A 12,991-nucleotide genomic window follows, 5' to 3' on the forward strand; every position below is an offset into this window, starting at 1 on the left:
TTTTTTTATTATAAGCAAAAAAAAGTTTAAATGAAATCAATGCAGTGGATCTAGGTGCGGTCGGAAATACATAGGTTAAAGCCTCTTCTAACCCCGTGACTTAATGCGCAGTTTTCGCTTGAATACTTTCCACCTGCATTGCGCTTGCAGCCCTAATTTTGAGAAACAAACATACATATGCAGCTGCTTATGCCCCGCTTTAAGTTAGGTTAAGGTAAAAATAGCACACGTAAGAACTCTGTTTTGCTTTTCTTTCGATATTTCATTTCTGCAACCACACCCAAGTACCTGAAGGACCGCTTAGCATTATGCACAAATTTTTCCCTCGAGTGCATTTTTAACTCATCCACTTTAATTGCTCTAGGTTTGGCCACAAGTGGGGGCATAAAATGGCCGAATCAAAACGAGCGCTTGCACTTTGCCCCATTTATCCAAGCCCCTTTAGAGCGACCCTCGCAAATTAATCACTGGCTGAGATTATATGCGAGATTTTACAGCGCACTGAACTCGAAAGTGTGCGCGGAACAGCGAGTCTTTTAATAGTGAAAGAACGCGTAGGTAAAGTGTTTTGCAGTCAGATTGAAGGGTATGCATTTTATTTAAAAATGTTTTATGCATGTTGGTGCAAAGAAACGCGTTTAACGTTCCATCATTAAAATTCTAACACATATAAGCAACTTGCAACAAAAGCCAAGAACCCTTTTTACTCAATTTTTAGTTGAAAACGAAGACTTCGCCAAACTTCATCTGTAGATACATGGTGTATGTAAGTGTGCAACCTAAAGAAACAGTGACATCAGCAGCTCTGCCACTGCGCATGCGCCACATCCTAATCAGCATCAGCGGACAGCAATTGATTGATGTCATTACACTTCAGTTGGCTACCGGCTGTGGTGCAACGACTCACGGGTTCCAACTGAATGTGTATGAGTACACCAGTCTCTTCTGCGTTCCTTTTAGCGCATTTACCAGACGTAGCATGCAATTCCGGCCGTTGCGCTTGCGCACTCCAAAAAACAGCAATAGGTAGCATACTTGAAAAGTAATAAAAAAAAGGATGGTTGCCGAGATTGATGTCGACAGTGTCTCATATAATAAACAGTCTGCTTTATGGCATTATGGTGGCAATAAAGACGTCCGTCTGTCTAATGGTAACTAATGAAACGATTGTTTACCCTAACCTTTGTATGCCGTACGCTGTAACTTTATATGCAAGTATGTAGGTATGTATTGATATACAAAGTAAAAGCAGTTGAATTCGAAATTTGTATGCGACTTGCAAAACTTCTAACTGTTTCTAGCTTATTACAGGCATACATTGTTCGACACATTATAAATGTCAGTGTGACTCGCTTCCAAACAAAGTCTACATAGGAATTAGCTATTTTTGGGATTCACAAAGATTTAGCGACTGGTGAAACAAACAAGCAACAAACATGTATAGTATGAAAAGAAAGCGATTAACAGTACTATAAAGATAGGGATTATAGGAGTAACCAATCAGGATTGGTTGGTGAAGAAAGAAATCTTAATTCGTTCAGTCATGAACCATTCAGTTGAGTCTTTAAATGGTGGAACCATATTGATTAGCAATTCCATCCTAATCCTAATCAGTTATTTAAAATTATTTGAGTTCAGAAGCTACCTGATTTGAAGTTTTCCTAAATTTCCTTTCGGTTTTTGTAGATTATTTATTTATTTTTTACCCTCTCGATATTTTCCTTATATCAATCGCCCCTACCTACAGTATTGTCACAAAAGCCGAGTTGAAGTCAATTCCAAACTATTCAGCGCAAAGAAAGGCAGATAAACGAACAGCAGACACATTGATTTGGCGCCAAGAGTCTGCTTCTGCTTGTTATATACTTAATACATGGAAACTGATGGCGATTCGTTGTTTAGGATACGCGACGATAGCTCAACATGGTGTGGAATGCGTGCAAGGGATGCATATCAACACGCATAGATGCCATCACACTAGCAGAAATGCTTTCATATGCAGTAGCCCAGCGGTGAACCTTTTGGCTACAACTATCAATTGGTCCCTGCAACTGCTTTTCCTTTACTAGTTCCCAAACAACCAGGGCAACGTTTGACAGTCTGAAAAGTTCACTCTGCTACTAGGCCAATAGAGAAAAGCAATTTACAAATGCATGCATGTATATGTACACAGCAATGTACTTAAGCAGAACCGCTCCTGTCTGTCTTAGCCTTTCGCTAATTTTAGAAAGCAACAAAGAGAACAATGTTGAGATTTATGCTTTTATGACGGGTCATATAATTCTAGAATTTCACGTGTGGCATCTGACCAATGGTGGGGAGTTTGAAAGCCGAAAGCTGACGGCGCTCGTGTTTTGAGGTTATGTGGCAGTTGCATATATCTGTGCATGCTCCAGGGTACCGCACCCGTCGCATTTCTTTTTAATTTCGAATACTTTAATAGACGACAACAACAGCCTGGCAACACTGTTACCGACATTACATTTAATTGGTAATTACTGTGAAAGGCCAGGCGTTTGCTACACGCTAATTGCAACACGTTAGCGGGTACATGCGTGTTGTTTTTGCTTTTTTAACAAAATTCAAACAAAGACAAACAGTTACAAGTATGGTGGCAACTCTGCCCCGCAATAAAGTTGCTCCTTTTTGTTGGAAAATTTAAATATGCAGCATGCCACGCAAAGCTGCGTCAATTTCGCTTTCTGCATGCAACACCGGCAACAACAAGTTGTTATTGCAATGTTTCCTTGTTCTGGCCACATCGCTGCCTTCGCGTGCTTCTGTGCGATACATTTATGACTTTAATTGCACGCTTGTAATCGGAGATATAAATACATATGTACACATATGAGTATTTACTGTTATTTTTAACATAAATATTAAATTATTAAAAATAAAAATAGCGCGAAAAACATTGAAAAATGAAATATTTTTACTATTTTTTTATCAAGTAGACTGTGCTCCTTTTTATTTCATCCCAACCGTGGCACCGCTGCTGCTGCAATTGTCGCCTGTTATTCTTATGTGCCTCTCTTTCTACCACTGCATTCTGCGCAACCGCTACATTTTCAAGTCACCGCACATAATCAAAGTGCCCTCAACTTCTAACATCGCTGCTAGGAAGCCTAAGCCACGTCAGGGAGCCCACGAGTCAGAAGCGGCAGCAGAAAATGTTTTGTCAATATTGTCATTTATCTATTCAACGGTGCGGCAAGGAAAGCCAAATAAATGGCAGTAATAAATGCCTTGGCAATATGTAACAGCATTTACCCAACAACAGCAACAACTAGCGGAGCTGTTGATCGTGCAACACGTTGAGTGGCAGCCGCTGTGTCGCTTTTCTACGATCTTTCGATCCTCAGCGACAATTCAAGAGCCACAAAAACAAATCTGGCAACAACAGAGGTAGCTGTTCTTATAAGAACGGCAATAAAGACGAAGGCACACAGCGACGACGTCGGTGCAAATGTGCGCGACACGACAACGTATCAGAATTTATTGCAATGACAATTTAAATAAAATCTATGCGCCCATTGGCGATAGCAATAGTTTTTTTATTCATTTTCATTGTTGTTGTAGGCATCCACTGTCATTGTTTGCGCATCAACGCTTTGAACTTTGCATTGGCAGCTGCATTTTGCACCGTCGCGCTTGCAACGCCGGATGCAATTCAATTACAAATTCAGCTAAGTGCAACATATGCGTTGCCGCCTGCCTCCGCGCCGCCGCGGCTATGCTTGCAACGCTTACAATCGCCAATTGGCATCTGAGTCTTTGCCAATGACATTAACATACGTAAGTGTCAGCTGTGGTGCGCTACTGTGCAGCGAGAACCACCAAACGAAGTAAAAAGGCGACAGAATGTTCCAAAGCGACAGTCAAGCCGATTGAGCAAACGGCTGGTCAGCGATGCTGGTTAGCTGGCGACACTTTCTTTAACTCGCCTCGATCAACACTGTGTAACCAACGGAAATCATTGGGTTCACAAAGGGTAATTGATTTATCGTGACGAGTGCAACAAGACCATAAATGGGACCATTTCGATGCTTGAACTTTCCAAGTAATCACTAACAACCCAACTCGACTGTCAACGGCGGCAATAAAAAACAATGATCTCGATTTCTACTCACATATCTACTTTGCAGATAGATATAGATATACTTTTACTATATATCTATAGAGTGCCTTGGGTTTAATATTCCTTGAATCAATGCCTTGATTTTGCTGCCAAAGTTTAGCGAATTGCCAGCTTCTTAATGTAACTATACATTTTCGAGTTGGCAAAATTGTGTAGAGATCGCAGAAATGCCAATTAATAATTCTTAAATAGGCTAATGGCGCCGATAATGATGCTATATATGTACACGTCCATTGACATGTCATTTCTCTGCTCGCTCTTTCGGCGCTTTCTGGTTAAAAAAATAAATGAAAAGGTAGCAAGTTGAATTCAAGGGACACGGTGTTATATGAGTACAGTAGTATAGCCGCTCTCTTCAATGACACACAGTTTTGTTTCTCAAATTATGGAATGGTTTGCTACTAGAATGGATCAAAATATCAAATTTTTGAAAAACATTTTTCAAATGAATTTAGTACAAGACGTTATTTTGTTCAAATTTGAATCGCCGGTGATATTCCTTGACCCCGCATTTCAGACACTAGCCACTCCTGTTATGTTGAACCTGCAGAACTTTGCTCTAAAGCCGAAGTTCTGTAATCTTAAGTACATTGAAATACGATACGAAATTTTGCGGAAATTTCGTGGAAAACCAAAAGTGTACTTCTATTTTTATGACTCCTAATGGGACACAAAACAGTCATTTGCACATAAAAAACTGTTAATTAAAGTAACAATTTGCGGCATATAAGTGTCTGCCTCTATGGAAAATTTCCAAAGGTTTACATGCAAAAACAACGTCATGACTTGAAGGAAGCCGAAGACAGCCGAGCGTGCAATAATCAGAACTGTGATAGAGGATATGCGGACAGTGGAGGTTCGACACATTGCAGCGCACTTATGACCACTTAGTATATAATATGTATGTATGTAAATGTAAACATGTATGCGTGTATGCGAAAACAAAGAAGTTGACTGCACTTGATGAGGCAGGTATAACTGATGCAGCCACGATTAAACTCAATTTTTCCTCATTTTATTCATTTTTTGTGGAATATGTCTTAAGCAAAATGTGAAAGAATATAGGAAAACCTGAACGTGCGCAGCAGCGTCAAAGAATAACATAACAGCACGGGATACCAACATCCTTGAAACATAAAGAATACCCATATATTCTTACGATAAAAAACTAAACGAAAAAATGTCTACCTTCCTCGCTGAACGCGGCAGTGAACGGTGCAATTCCTTCGAAACACGCAGCAGCGCTTCGCCAAGCCAACGAAATGCGATCAACCAAACTAACAGCTACCAGCAGCTGTAATGATGGCAACAACAATAACAGCGCGCTGCAGAAAATGACAAAACAAAGGCACAAAGTGAATGCCCTTCGGTTGTGACGTCACGGCTGTGTACGGCGCGCTGGCAGTTGTAAGTCATGCGCCACAACAACGGTGTGTTTAAGTAAACTAAAAAAAACAGCGACAGCGACAGCGTCAGCGGCGACTGCGACAGCGATGTCAGCGACAACGGCTGTGGAAAACATTCCCAAACAAAGACGACTGCAATGCCAATGCAATATTGCCGCTGGAGGTGAGCGAACTGAAAACATAAACAGGAGAACTGCAGCAACAGTGCGATAGGTAAAAACAACCACCGCGAATGCCGGCCGGGCAACCGGCTTGCAACAAAAGTCAACAAAGCAGAAGCAGAGTTGTAAACAAGACAGAAAACGTAGCGAACGCGGGGCAATGGCACAAGTGGATGGCGATAGCGTGGTGTAAGCAGGCAGATGGAGGACCGAGAGCGGAGTGGAGAGTGCAGCAGAACCGGTGAGGACACAAAACACAGTGCCGCAGTGAATTCGTAAACAAAATGCTGAAAACTGGAAACTCAAGACGCGGATAAAGGGAACTACGGGTATAAATAACAAAAACAACAACGTAGTTACCCGGCTATGTGGATGGAGACGGTAAGGTTGGTGCTGGACGCAGAGCCACCACAACACTTGTCGCTTACCGCATACAAAACGTTCTACAAGCAAAACAATCACGAGGAATGAGCGCGAGTTTATGGGATGGCCAACCAGAAAAGCCGGAAAATCTTTGTGCAGCGGTGCTACGTTGATTGCAAGTGAACCGAGGGGTACCACTTACGTATATGGATGTTTAAGTGGCACAGCGAGAATGAGTGTAACAAAATAGAGAATCCCGAAGAAATGCGGTTACCAAAACAAAACACGATTCAAAACAAATGCGCTGTTCCAGTTGTTGACACCAACAACACAAGCAACAGCACGAACAACATGTAGCGGAACAGCGTGAATAGGAACACAACCATGAGTCCATGAGTGGAACGAACTCTGCTGGCAACACACATGCACATATGTGGACACACTGTAGAGCAGTGAGGTTTCCGATGGACTAAGGCGCAGATAAAACGCGCTTTGGGAACGCAATAGTAAGCACATGCACAAATAAAATGCGCAAAACCACGGTACCACCGAAAGCGGTGCATTAACCGGCTACTGCCGCTGTCGGCACATGTAGAACCGGATAGCCGGTTATATAGTACTAGAAGCAAAAGGAAAAAGGGGCTCGGTCAGTTCTGTGCTGCGACAGGCTATTTCCATTGACGCAGCGCACTCGTAGCCACCCTAGTCTTGCATTGTTTTCTAAAGCTCTTCATATTTAAATGCACGATATTGGTGTTGTTGTTGCTGTTGCTGTGTATCGATGTCGCCAGAATTTCATATCAAATGAAACGCATCGTATGTCGTTTGCCGAGCAATAGCTGTGAATATGTAATGAATCGCTCGCACGCACAATAAAATACAACAAACATACATCTACACATATGCATACATACTTAATATGCGTGAATTTTTAATAGACCAGCGAACTCATGGACAGTGGATAGCAGCGACGCGGCGGATGCGATTTCGCGCTGGTTAGGGGAAGAGTCACCGATTGTTGGTGTAATGACGCGCAATTGTCGCAAATTTATGCAGTGGCCGTTGCTGCGCTTCTGTTGCGCTGTGTTTTCGGATGACTCAGCGTGGCTTTGCGACTGTTGCATGCGTTTAAATCGGAATAATGCATAGAAACGGTTTTAATGCGTAGAAGCTGTAGTGAGAAAATGCAACGCCAGACGTGAGGGCATTCCCACAACAGTCGGAACGAACCCGGATTTTTATCCAGGCAAGGACTGTCAACCCGACAGCATTTCTCCAAATTATTTCAGGAATGTTTTCTCCCGCTACAAAAAACAACACGTGAGAACCTTAATATTGGTCGATACAACTGAAGCGACTGCGTAGAAAGCAAATATCCGTTTGTTCTCCTTTAGATGCACGCCTAATGTCATGCTTCCACAAGACACAAATTATTTAATTCGTTTCCTCACGTAACATTATTGCCAAATGGTCCTCTTTAGCGGAAACCTATTTTAAAGTATATGTACAGATACATATATAGTATAAGTAATTTACTCCATTTATAACATCAAAATTTTTAAGAACACTAGCTAACAATTTTCCAATCAAAAACCAAAATCTTTACGGTTGACAATTTGAAATTCGAATTCGAAGTGTAGATTAAGTAAATAAAATGAAAAATTCCGCCTAAAAAGAAAGCAAATACAAAATTATGGTCATCAAACTTTCAAAGCAGCCACTTAAACTAAAAAAGCTGAAGTATTTATGTTTACTTCTCAAATTACAGCAAATGAATCTTATGTACATATATCTAAATATATACATATGCATGTATGTATGCATGTATGTATGTGTAACTATATTCTGATTTTATTTTTCTCTCTTTTATAGGTAAGTTAAACCAAACCATATTGATTTCGGTTCAAGATTATACAAAAAATATGACACATGTTTGCTTCACTGGAATAACCGTAAAGAAAGGGACCCCCTATAAACTATACTCCAACTCAACACGTGAGACAAATTTGTATGTATGTATGTATTTATTATATTTTGTGGACAGAGTACCCGTATCCTAAAAGCATAGTAGCCACATGAAATCAAATGAAATCAACACACTCTAAATATGTATGTACGTACATACATATGTATGTAGTTATAAAGACACGCTTACCATAATCATTAATTATACACGAGATTAGAAGGCAGCTCAGATCTAAGAGTAATGCTCATAAAGCCATTGCAATGAAACGCCTGAGTATTCCCCAATAAATGTGCTGCGTCTTGCCGCCAGCACGAACCGAAGTATGATGTATGCGTGCGTCACGCCTCGTCGCCTAAGCCGCTGCCGCGAGAGTTCACCGCAGCGCATGCAGGCGTTCGCCGTGGCGATGGCGCTTCATCATAAACAACTTTACGCATTTTTAATTACCCGCCCGCATATTTAAACGTAAACACCAATGACGGTGCTGCAACAGCCACAGACATACGGCAATAACGGCTATTAAAATGAAAATTATTCACAAAAACACGAGGAGACATAAACCGCGACCAAAGTCAAACGCACGAGATACACCAACAGATGCTTGAGATGAATACACTGTGATGCCGTGTATATGTACATATGTACAATGTATCTTTATGTGTTCGAAGAGTATGCCCCAGCATTGTCATTTTGTAGTATAATTGTGCTCATATACTCATAAAAACAACGCTAATGCAATACAAAAATCAACTAAAATAAACATATTCCTTAGTACTCCGATCTCCAGCGCCTTCGACAGCGTCTTCTCGTATACATTTCATACGCATTTTTTCCATCCAGCGATTTGTCCGACCGGTCATCCTCTGCTCTTTTGTTCATGTGCACTCTGCCAAATTATAATCTACAAGCATTCGGCTCTCCACGTTTCACGATCGGTTGTTTGCTCTGGAAGTAGAGAGCAGAGTAGGTTCGCATATGTAGTGGTGCTATATATTGAGGTTGAGGCCGGTCATTAATTCCATCGCGCAGAGTTCAAACTGTGAGTTTGTTAAAATCACTGAAGGCTCAAAATTAACAACGAAAATACTGAAGGCGCAAATGAAACCATAAAAATACTTTGAACATACTTACATCTATAAATGTTCGGAGGGAAATTTCTGACAATGTTGAAAGATTTAGCCAAAGTTAGATTCGAAAAAGAAGAATTAGACTGGAAATAAAAAATGACATCTGAAAAAATGCAAAATACTATCTTATTATGAGAATTGTTGTACCATTTTGGTGGTACGTGTTTCTGAACGCCAGTCTGTTTGAGTAAAGTGTTACTCCTTTAGTAAGTGGTAGCGTATTGCAGGTTTTGTGAGTTGAAAAATCACATATCTTAAATATACATTATGTACGTATGTGCATATAGTAATTGTGTCATGCCTTCTGGAATTGGAAACATATAGTATGTACATTTCAAGATAGACAACCATATGTGCTTATATGTTTATATGTATACATACATACATATATTTTTATATCTAAAAACACTTGAGCAAACAGCTCGGTATTGTCAACACAAACAAAACTATTATACAGGTCATTCTCCTTTCTTTGAGGATCCCTTTCACGACTTCTTCTCTGTTGGCGTGGTCAGTGCTGCGATACAAATTTCCAAAACTAAAAGAGTGAAACAAACAGAGAATTAAAAAGCAAAACAAAAAAACCGAAACAAAAATTTAAAACAACAAATTACGCATTCATTTTGGCTACGCGATCAGGGAACCGACCGAGCGCATGTTTGCATGTCTGCGACTCGACTACATTGTGTGTGCCGAAGTCGGAGCGCGCCGAGTGTGCAAAAACAAAAGTCATAAGAAAATGTAACAAATTAAATAAAAATGTGCACTTTTTTTTAAGAAGAATCAAATGATGACCGATCAAGAGCAGACGAACGGACAAGAGAAGAGTCATGCCGAAACCAATGCTATGTTCATCTCTACCCGGTACTTCTGCACTGCTGTGAGCCAGCCACCTCCGCTGCCGCTTGCCTGCCTTGTTGACATGTAGTACAATGGCTTGCATTTGATCGTAAATCGCGCGCCAACACGATGTCGCCACTGACATGTGCAGCACAGAAAGCAAAACCCCGCACTCACATGCATGCAGCGCTGAGAACTCATGTGTGTGCGTGATTGTAATCGTAAAGGGCGAATTCTGAAGTATCGTGGATGAATTTTTCAACAGGCAAAAGACGCTGTCTTTCCAACTCATCGCCGCAGCTACGAAACTGCAGCCTGTATACTTATGTATGTATGTAGGCGGACGGACAGCGTCGAATGTGTTCCTCTAATATAGCTCGCGACTCCTTCGCCTATTGCAATATGCTGGTCTGGGGCTTCCATGTCTTCCACTGGTTTTTATTACTTCGCTTTCTTTTAGTTTCATTTTAATTTATGTTTTGAGCAGCTTGCTTTCAGGGCTCCGAAACACTTTTGCGCTGCGAAGACATTCGCCAGCAGCCAGCCTTTGTCTATGAGCTTAACTCAGTACCTTTTCAACTGCTCTTCTTTTAATCTCCAATATATGTATCTTTCCGATTCCAATTTTTTCACTCACAAGTGTCCACACGACCGTTGCGTCCATGTATACACCTATACATAGGTATGTCGTTACAAAGATCACCGTAAATAATGCGACGAGCTAACAGTCGAGATTGAACGATAAATTGACCGGCAGTCAGCGGGCACAAGCCAACAGCGACGCTTCGCGACGCACTAAATATACACACTTCGCCGACGCTGCATGTGTGTATGTGTACGACTGTGCGCCGTGCTTGTCCAGCAAGCGGCGAAATGGCAATGCCCCGATTCTTAGTAAAGCGCAAATTAATTTTCGTAGTATGTGCATTTATTGTTTTTGTTGTGGGCTTCACTTTAAATTGCATTTACGCGCGTATGCGTCATCGTCCTCATTTTTCCGCGATCATTACCGCATAGCAGCTAATATTCTTTTAATGCGATGATTGCGGATTACGGATATGAGTAAGTGCCGGTGGGGCGCTGTGAACTTGGATCGGCGCGTAGGGCCATTGTGTCGGCTTGGCCATTAAAGAACCACGCCGGGCAGGCATGCTGTCGACTTACTTCAAAGCAGCGCCAGCAACAGCTGAATCATTTAGTGGGCTTTGCAAGTTATGTATAATATTTGATGGTGGTAATTTTGTGTGTATGTATGTACAACAATAATATTGCTTACATACTCGTATTTGTGTATGGATGTTTATTTTTTATTGGAAGAAGACTCTAGACGAAAGCAAACGATTTTCCACTCGCTGCTACAATTTACTTCCTTGCCACTAATGCACAATAGAAAAAAGTGTACAACAACAACGAAATGTCAGGGCAAAATCATTGTCACGTCAAAGTCATTGTCTTTGTCGCGCTGGGCTCTAATATTAAGACAGCGAAAACAACAAAAACTTGAACATAGCAAATAGAAGAGTTAAAAGTAACAAAAGCAACAAAGTGACGAACAGCGGCCACGTAATCGTGATAGCAAATCGGCAGTAATGGGCAAAAGCCAAAGAAAAGCAAAATAATATTTTATAGTATTCCAAACACACATACACACACTTATATATATAATGAAAAAAATGCGCAAAACCAAACATTGTCATGCAATCAACTGCCGTGTGGCAACAACAACACTACTTACCTGCATACATGTAACTGTCTTCACAACAAACAAACGACAACAAGCTGCTAATAAACAAAGCAACGACCGGCCGGGCCGCGTACGATCGCACACACCGGGACCAGGATTTGCCGGTGCACAACGAGCGCAGTTTCTGTTGCTTCAGCCATTAACTGGCAACAAAACTACAGCAGCAGTAGCAGCAACAACAACAATACGAGTAAATGTGGCAACCGGCACAACTTTCAACTCTTAACTCCACGCCACTTGGCTATTTACTACGCTTTGTTTACATTTGTGCGCATCGTGCCACCAGCGCCCCGTTTCGCGTTGTTGCTTGTTATTTGTTGTTTGTTGCATCCACGGCTGCAGCGTGCACTGGCTTGTCTTGCCACAAATGTGTATCAACAGAAAGCATCATTGTTATTGCTACTGCACATGAACACGAGCATGTTGCACTGTCAACGTTGCACAAACAAGCACATTTGGTTGTGGCAGAGTTGGTGCTGCCACTTGGCCCGGTACGGGCAGGTGAAGGCGCTGAATTGTAGGAGGCCGCTATTGCCAATGCACACTTTGCAACATTTGTTGCACTGTATTGTTTTTCCTTTTGTTTTTGCTGTTATTACTATGCGCGAAGTTAAGCGGTGCACTCTCAAACACATACACATGTACACTCGTATGACTGCTCATGTGCATGCATGAGTTATTGCGCTATAATTGTTGCAACAATTGCTAGTTGCAGCTACAAATGTGGCACAAAGTATTCGACAAGCGAAGCATGCCGCCTAGAAATTCCACATGGCGCATTGTAAACATCAAATATTTTGTAATTATACAACAGCAAAAATCCCACTTGTACATACATACGTACATACATGCATGTGGCATTTGCAACTTTCTGTACATGTGTGCGTGTGAGCAGCATATTTTATAGCTTTTTCTTTGTTGTAAAATTTGACCCAAAAACTGTTGCATTTTCGTGAATGTTTCCAAAATTTGTTGCCGTTGTTGCCCCACTCGTATTGCCTTCGTGCTACTGTCATTTGGAATTACTTTTTAACCCGCACAAATTCTGTTTACAAGGGGCGTTGCAATCTGAGTTCATTGACATAAGTTCATACATACAACCAACTGCTTATAGCATATGCATATTAGTAGAAAGCTGCCGAAAGCCAGCGCTCACACAAGGTCTTGCATGCTGAAACGACGGCGCTCACATACATCTGTACACATACATACATATGTATATGTAGATATCATCCGAACCAAAATA

General features: G+C 41.3%; 1 protein-coding gene across 2 annotated transcripts in view; it reads left to right on the plus strand.

Moving 5' to 3' along the window:
• Positions 1-12,991, plus strand: part of LOC105223206 (zinc finger protein 704) — an 88,883-nt gene that overhangs the window by 37,579 nt on the left and 38,313 nt on the right. The window lies entirely within an intron of this gene.

This window comes from Bactrocera dorsalis, chromosome 2, assembly GCF_023373825.1.
Source record: "Bactrocera dorsalis isolate Fly_Bdor chromosome 2, ASM2337382v1, whole genome shotgun sequence".
In the NCBI taxonomy this organism is placed as follows: domain Eukaryota; kingdom Metazoa; phylum Arthropoda; class Insecta; order Diptera; family Tephritidae; genus Bactrocera; species Bactrocera dorsalis.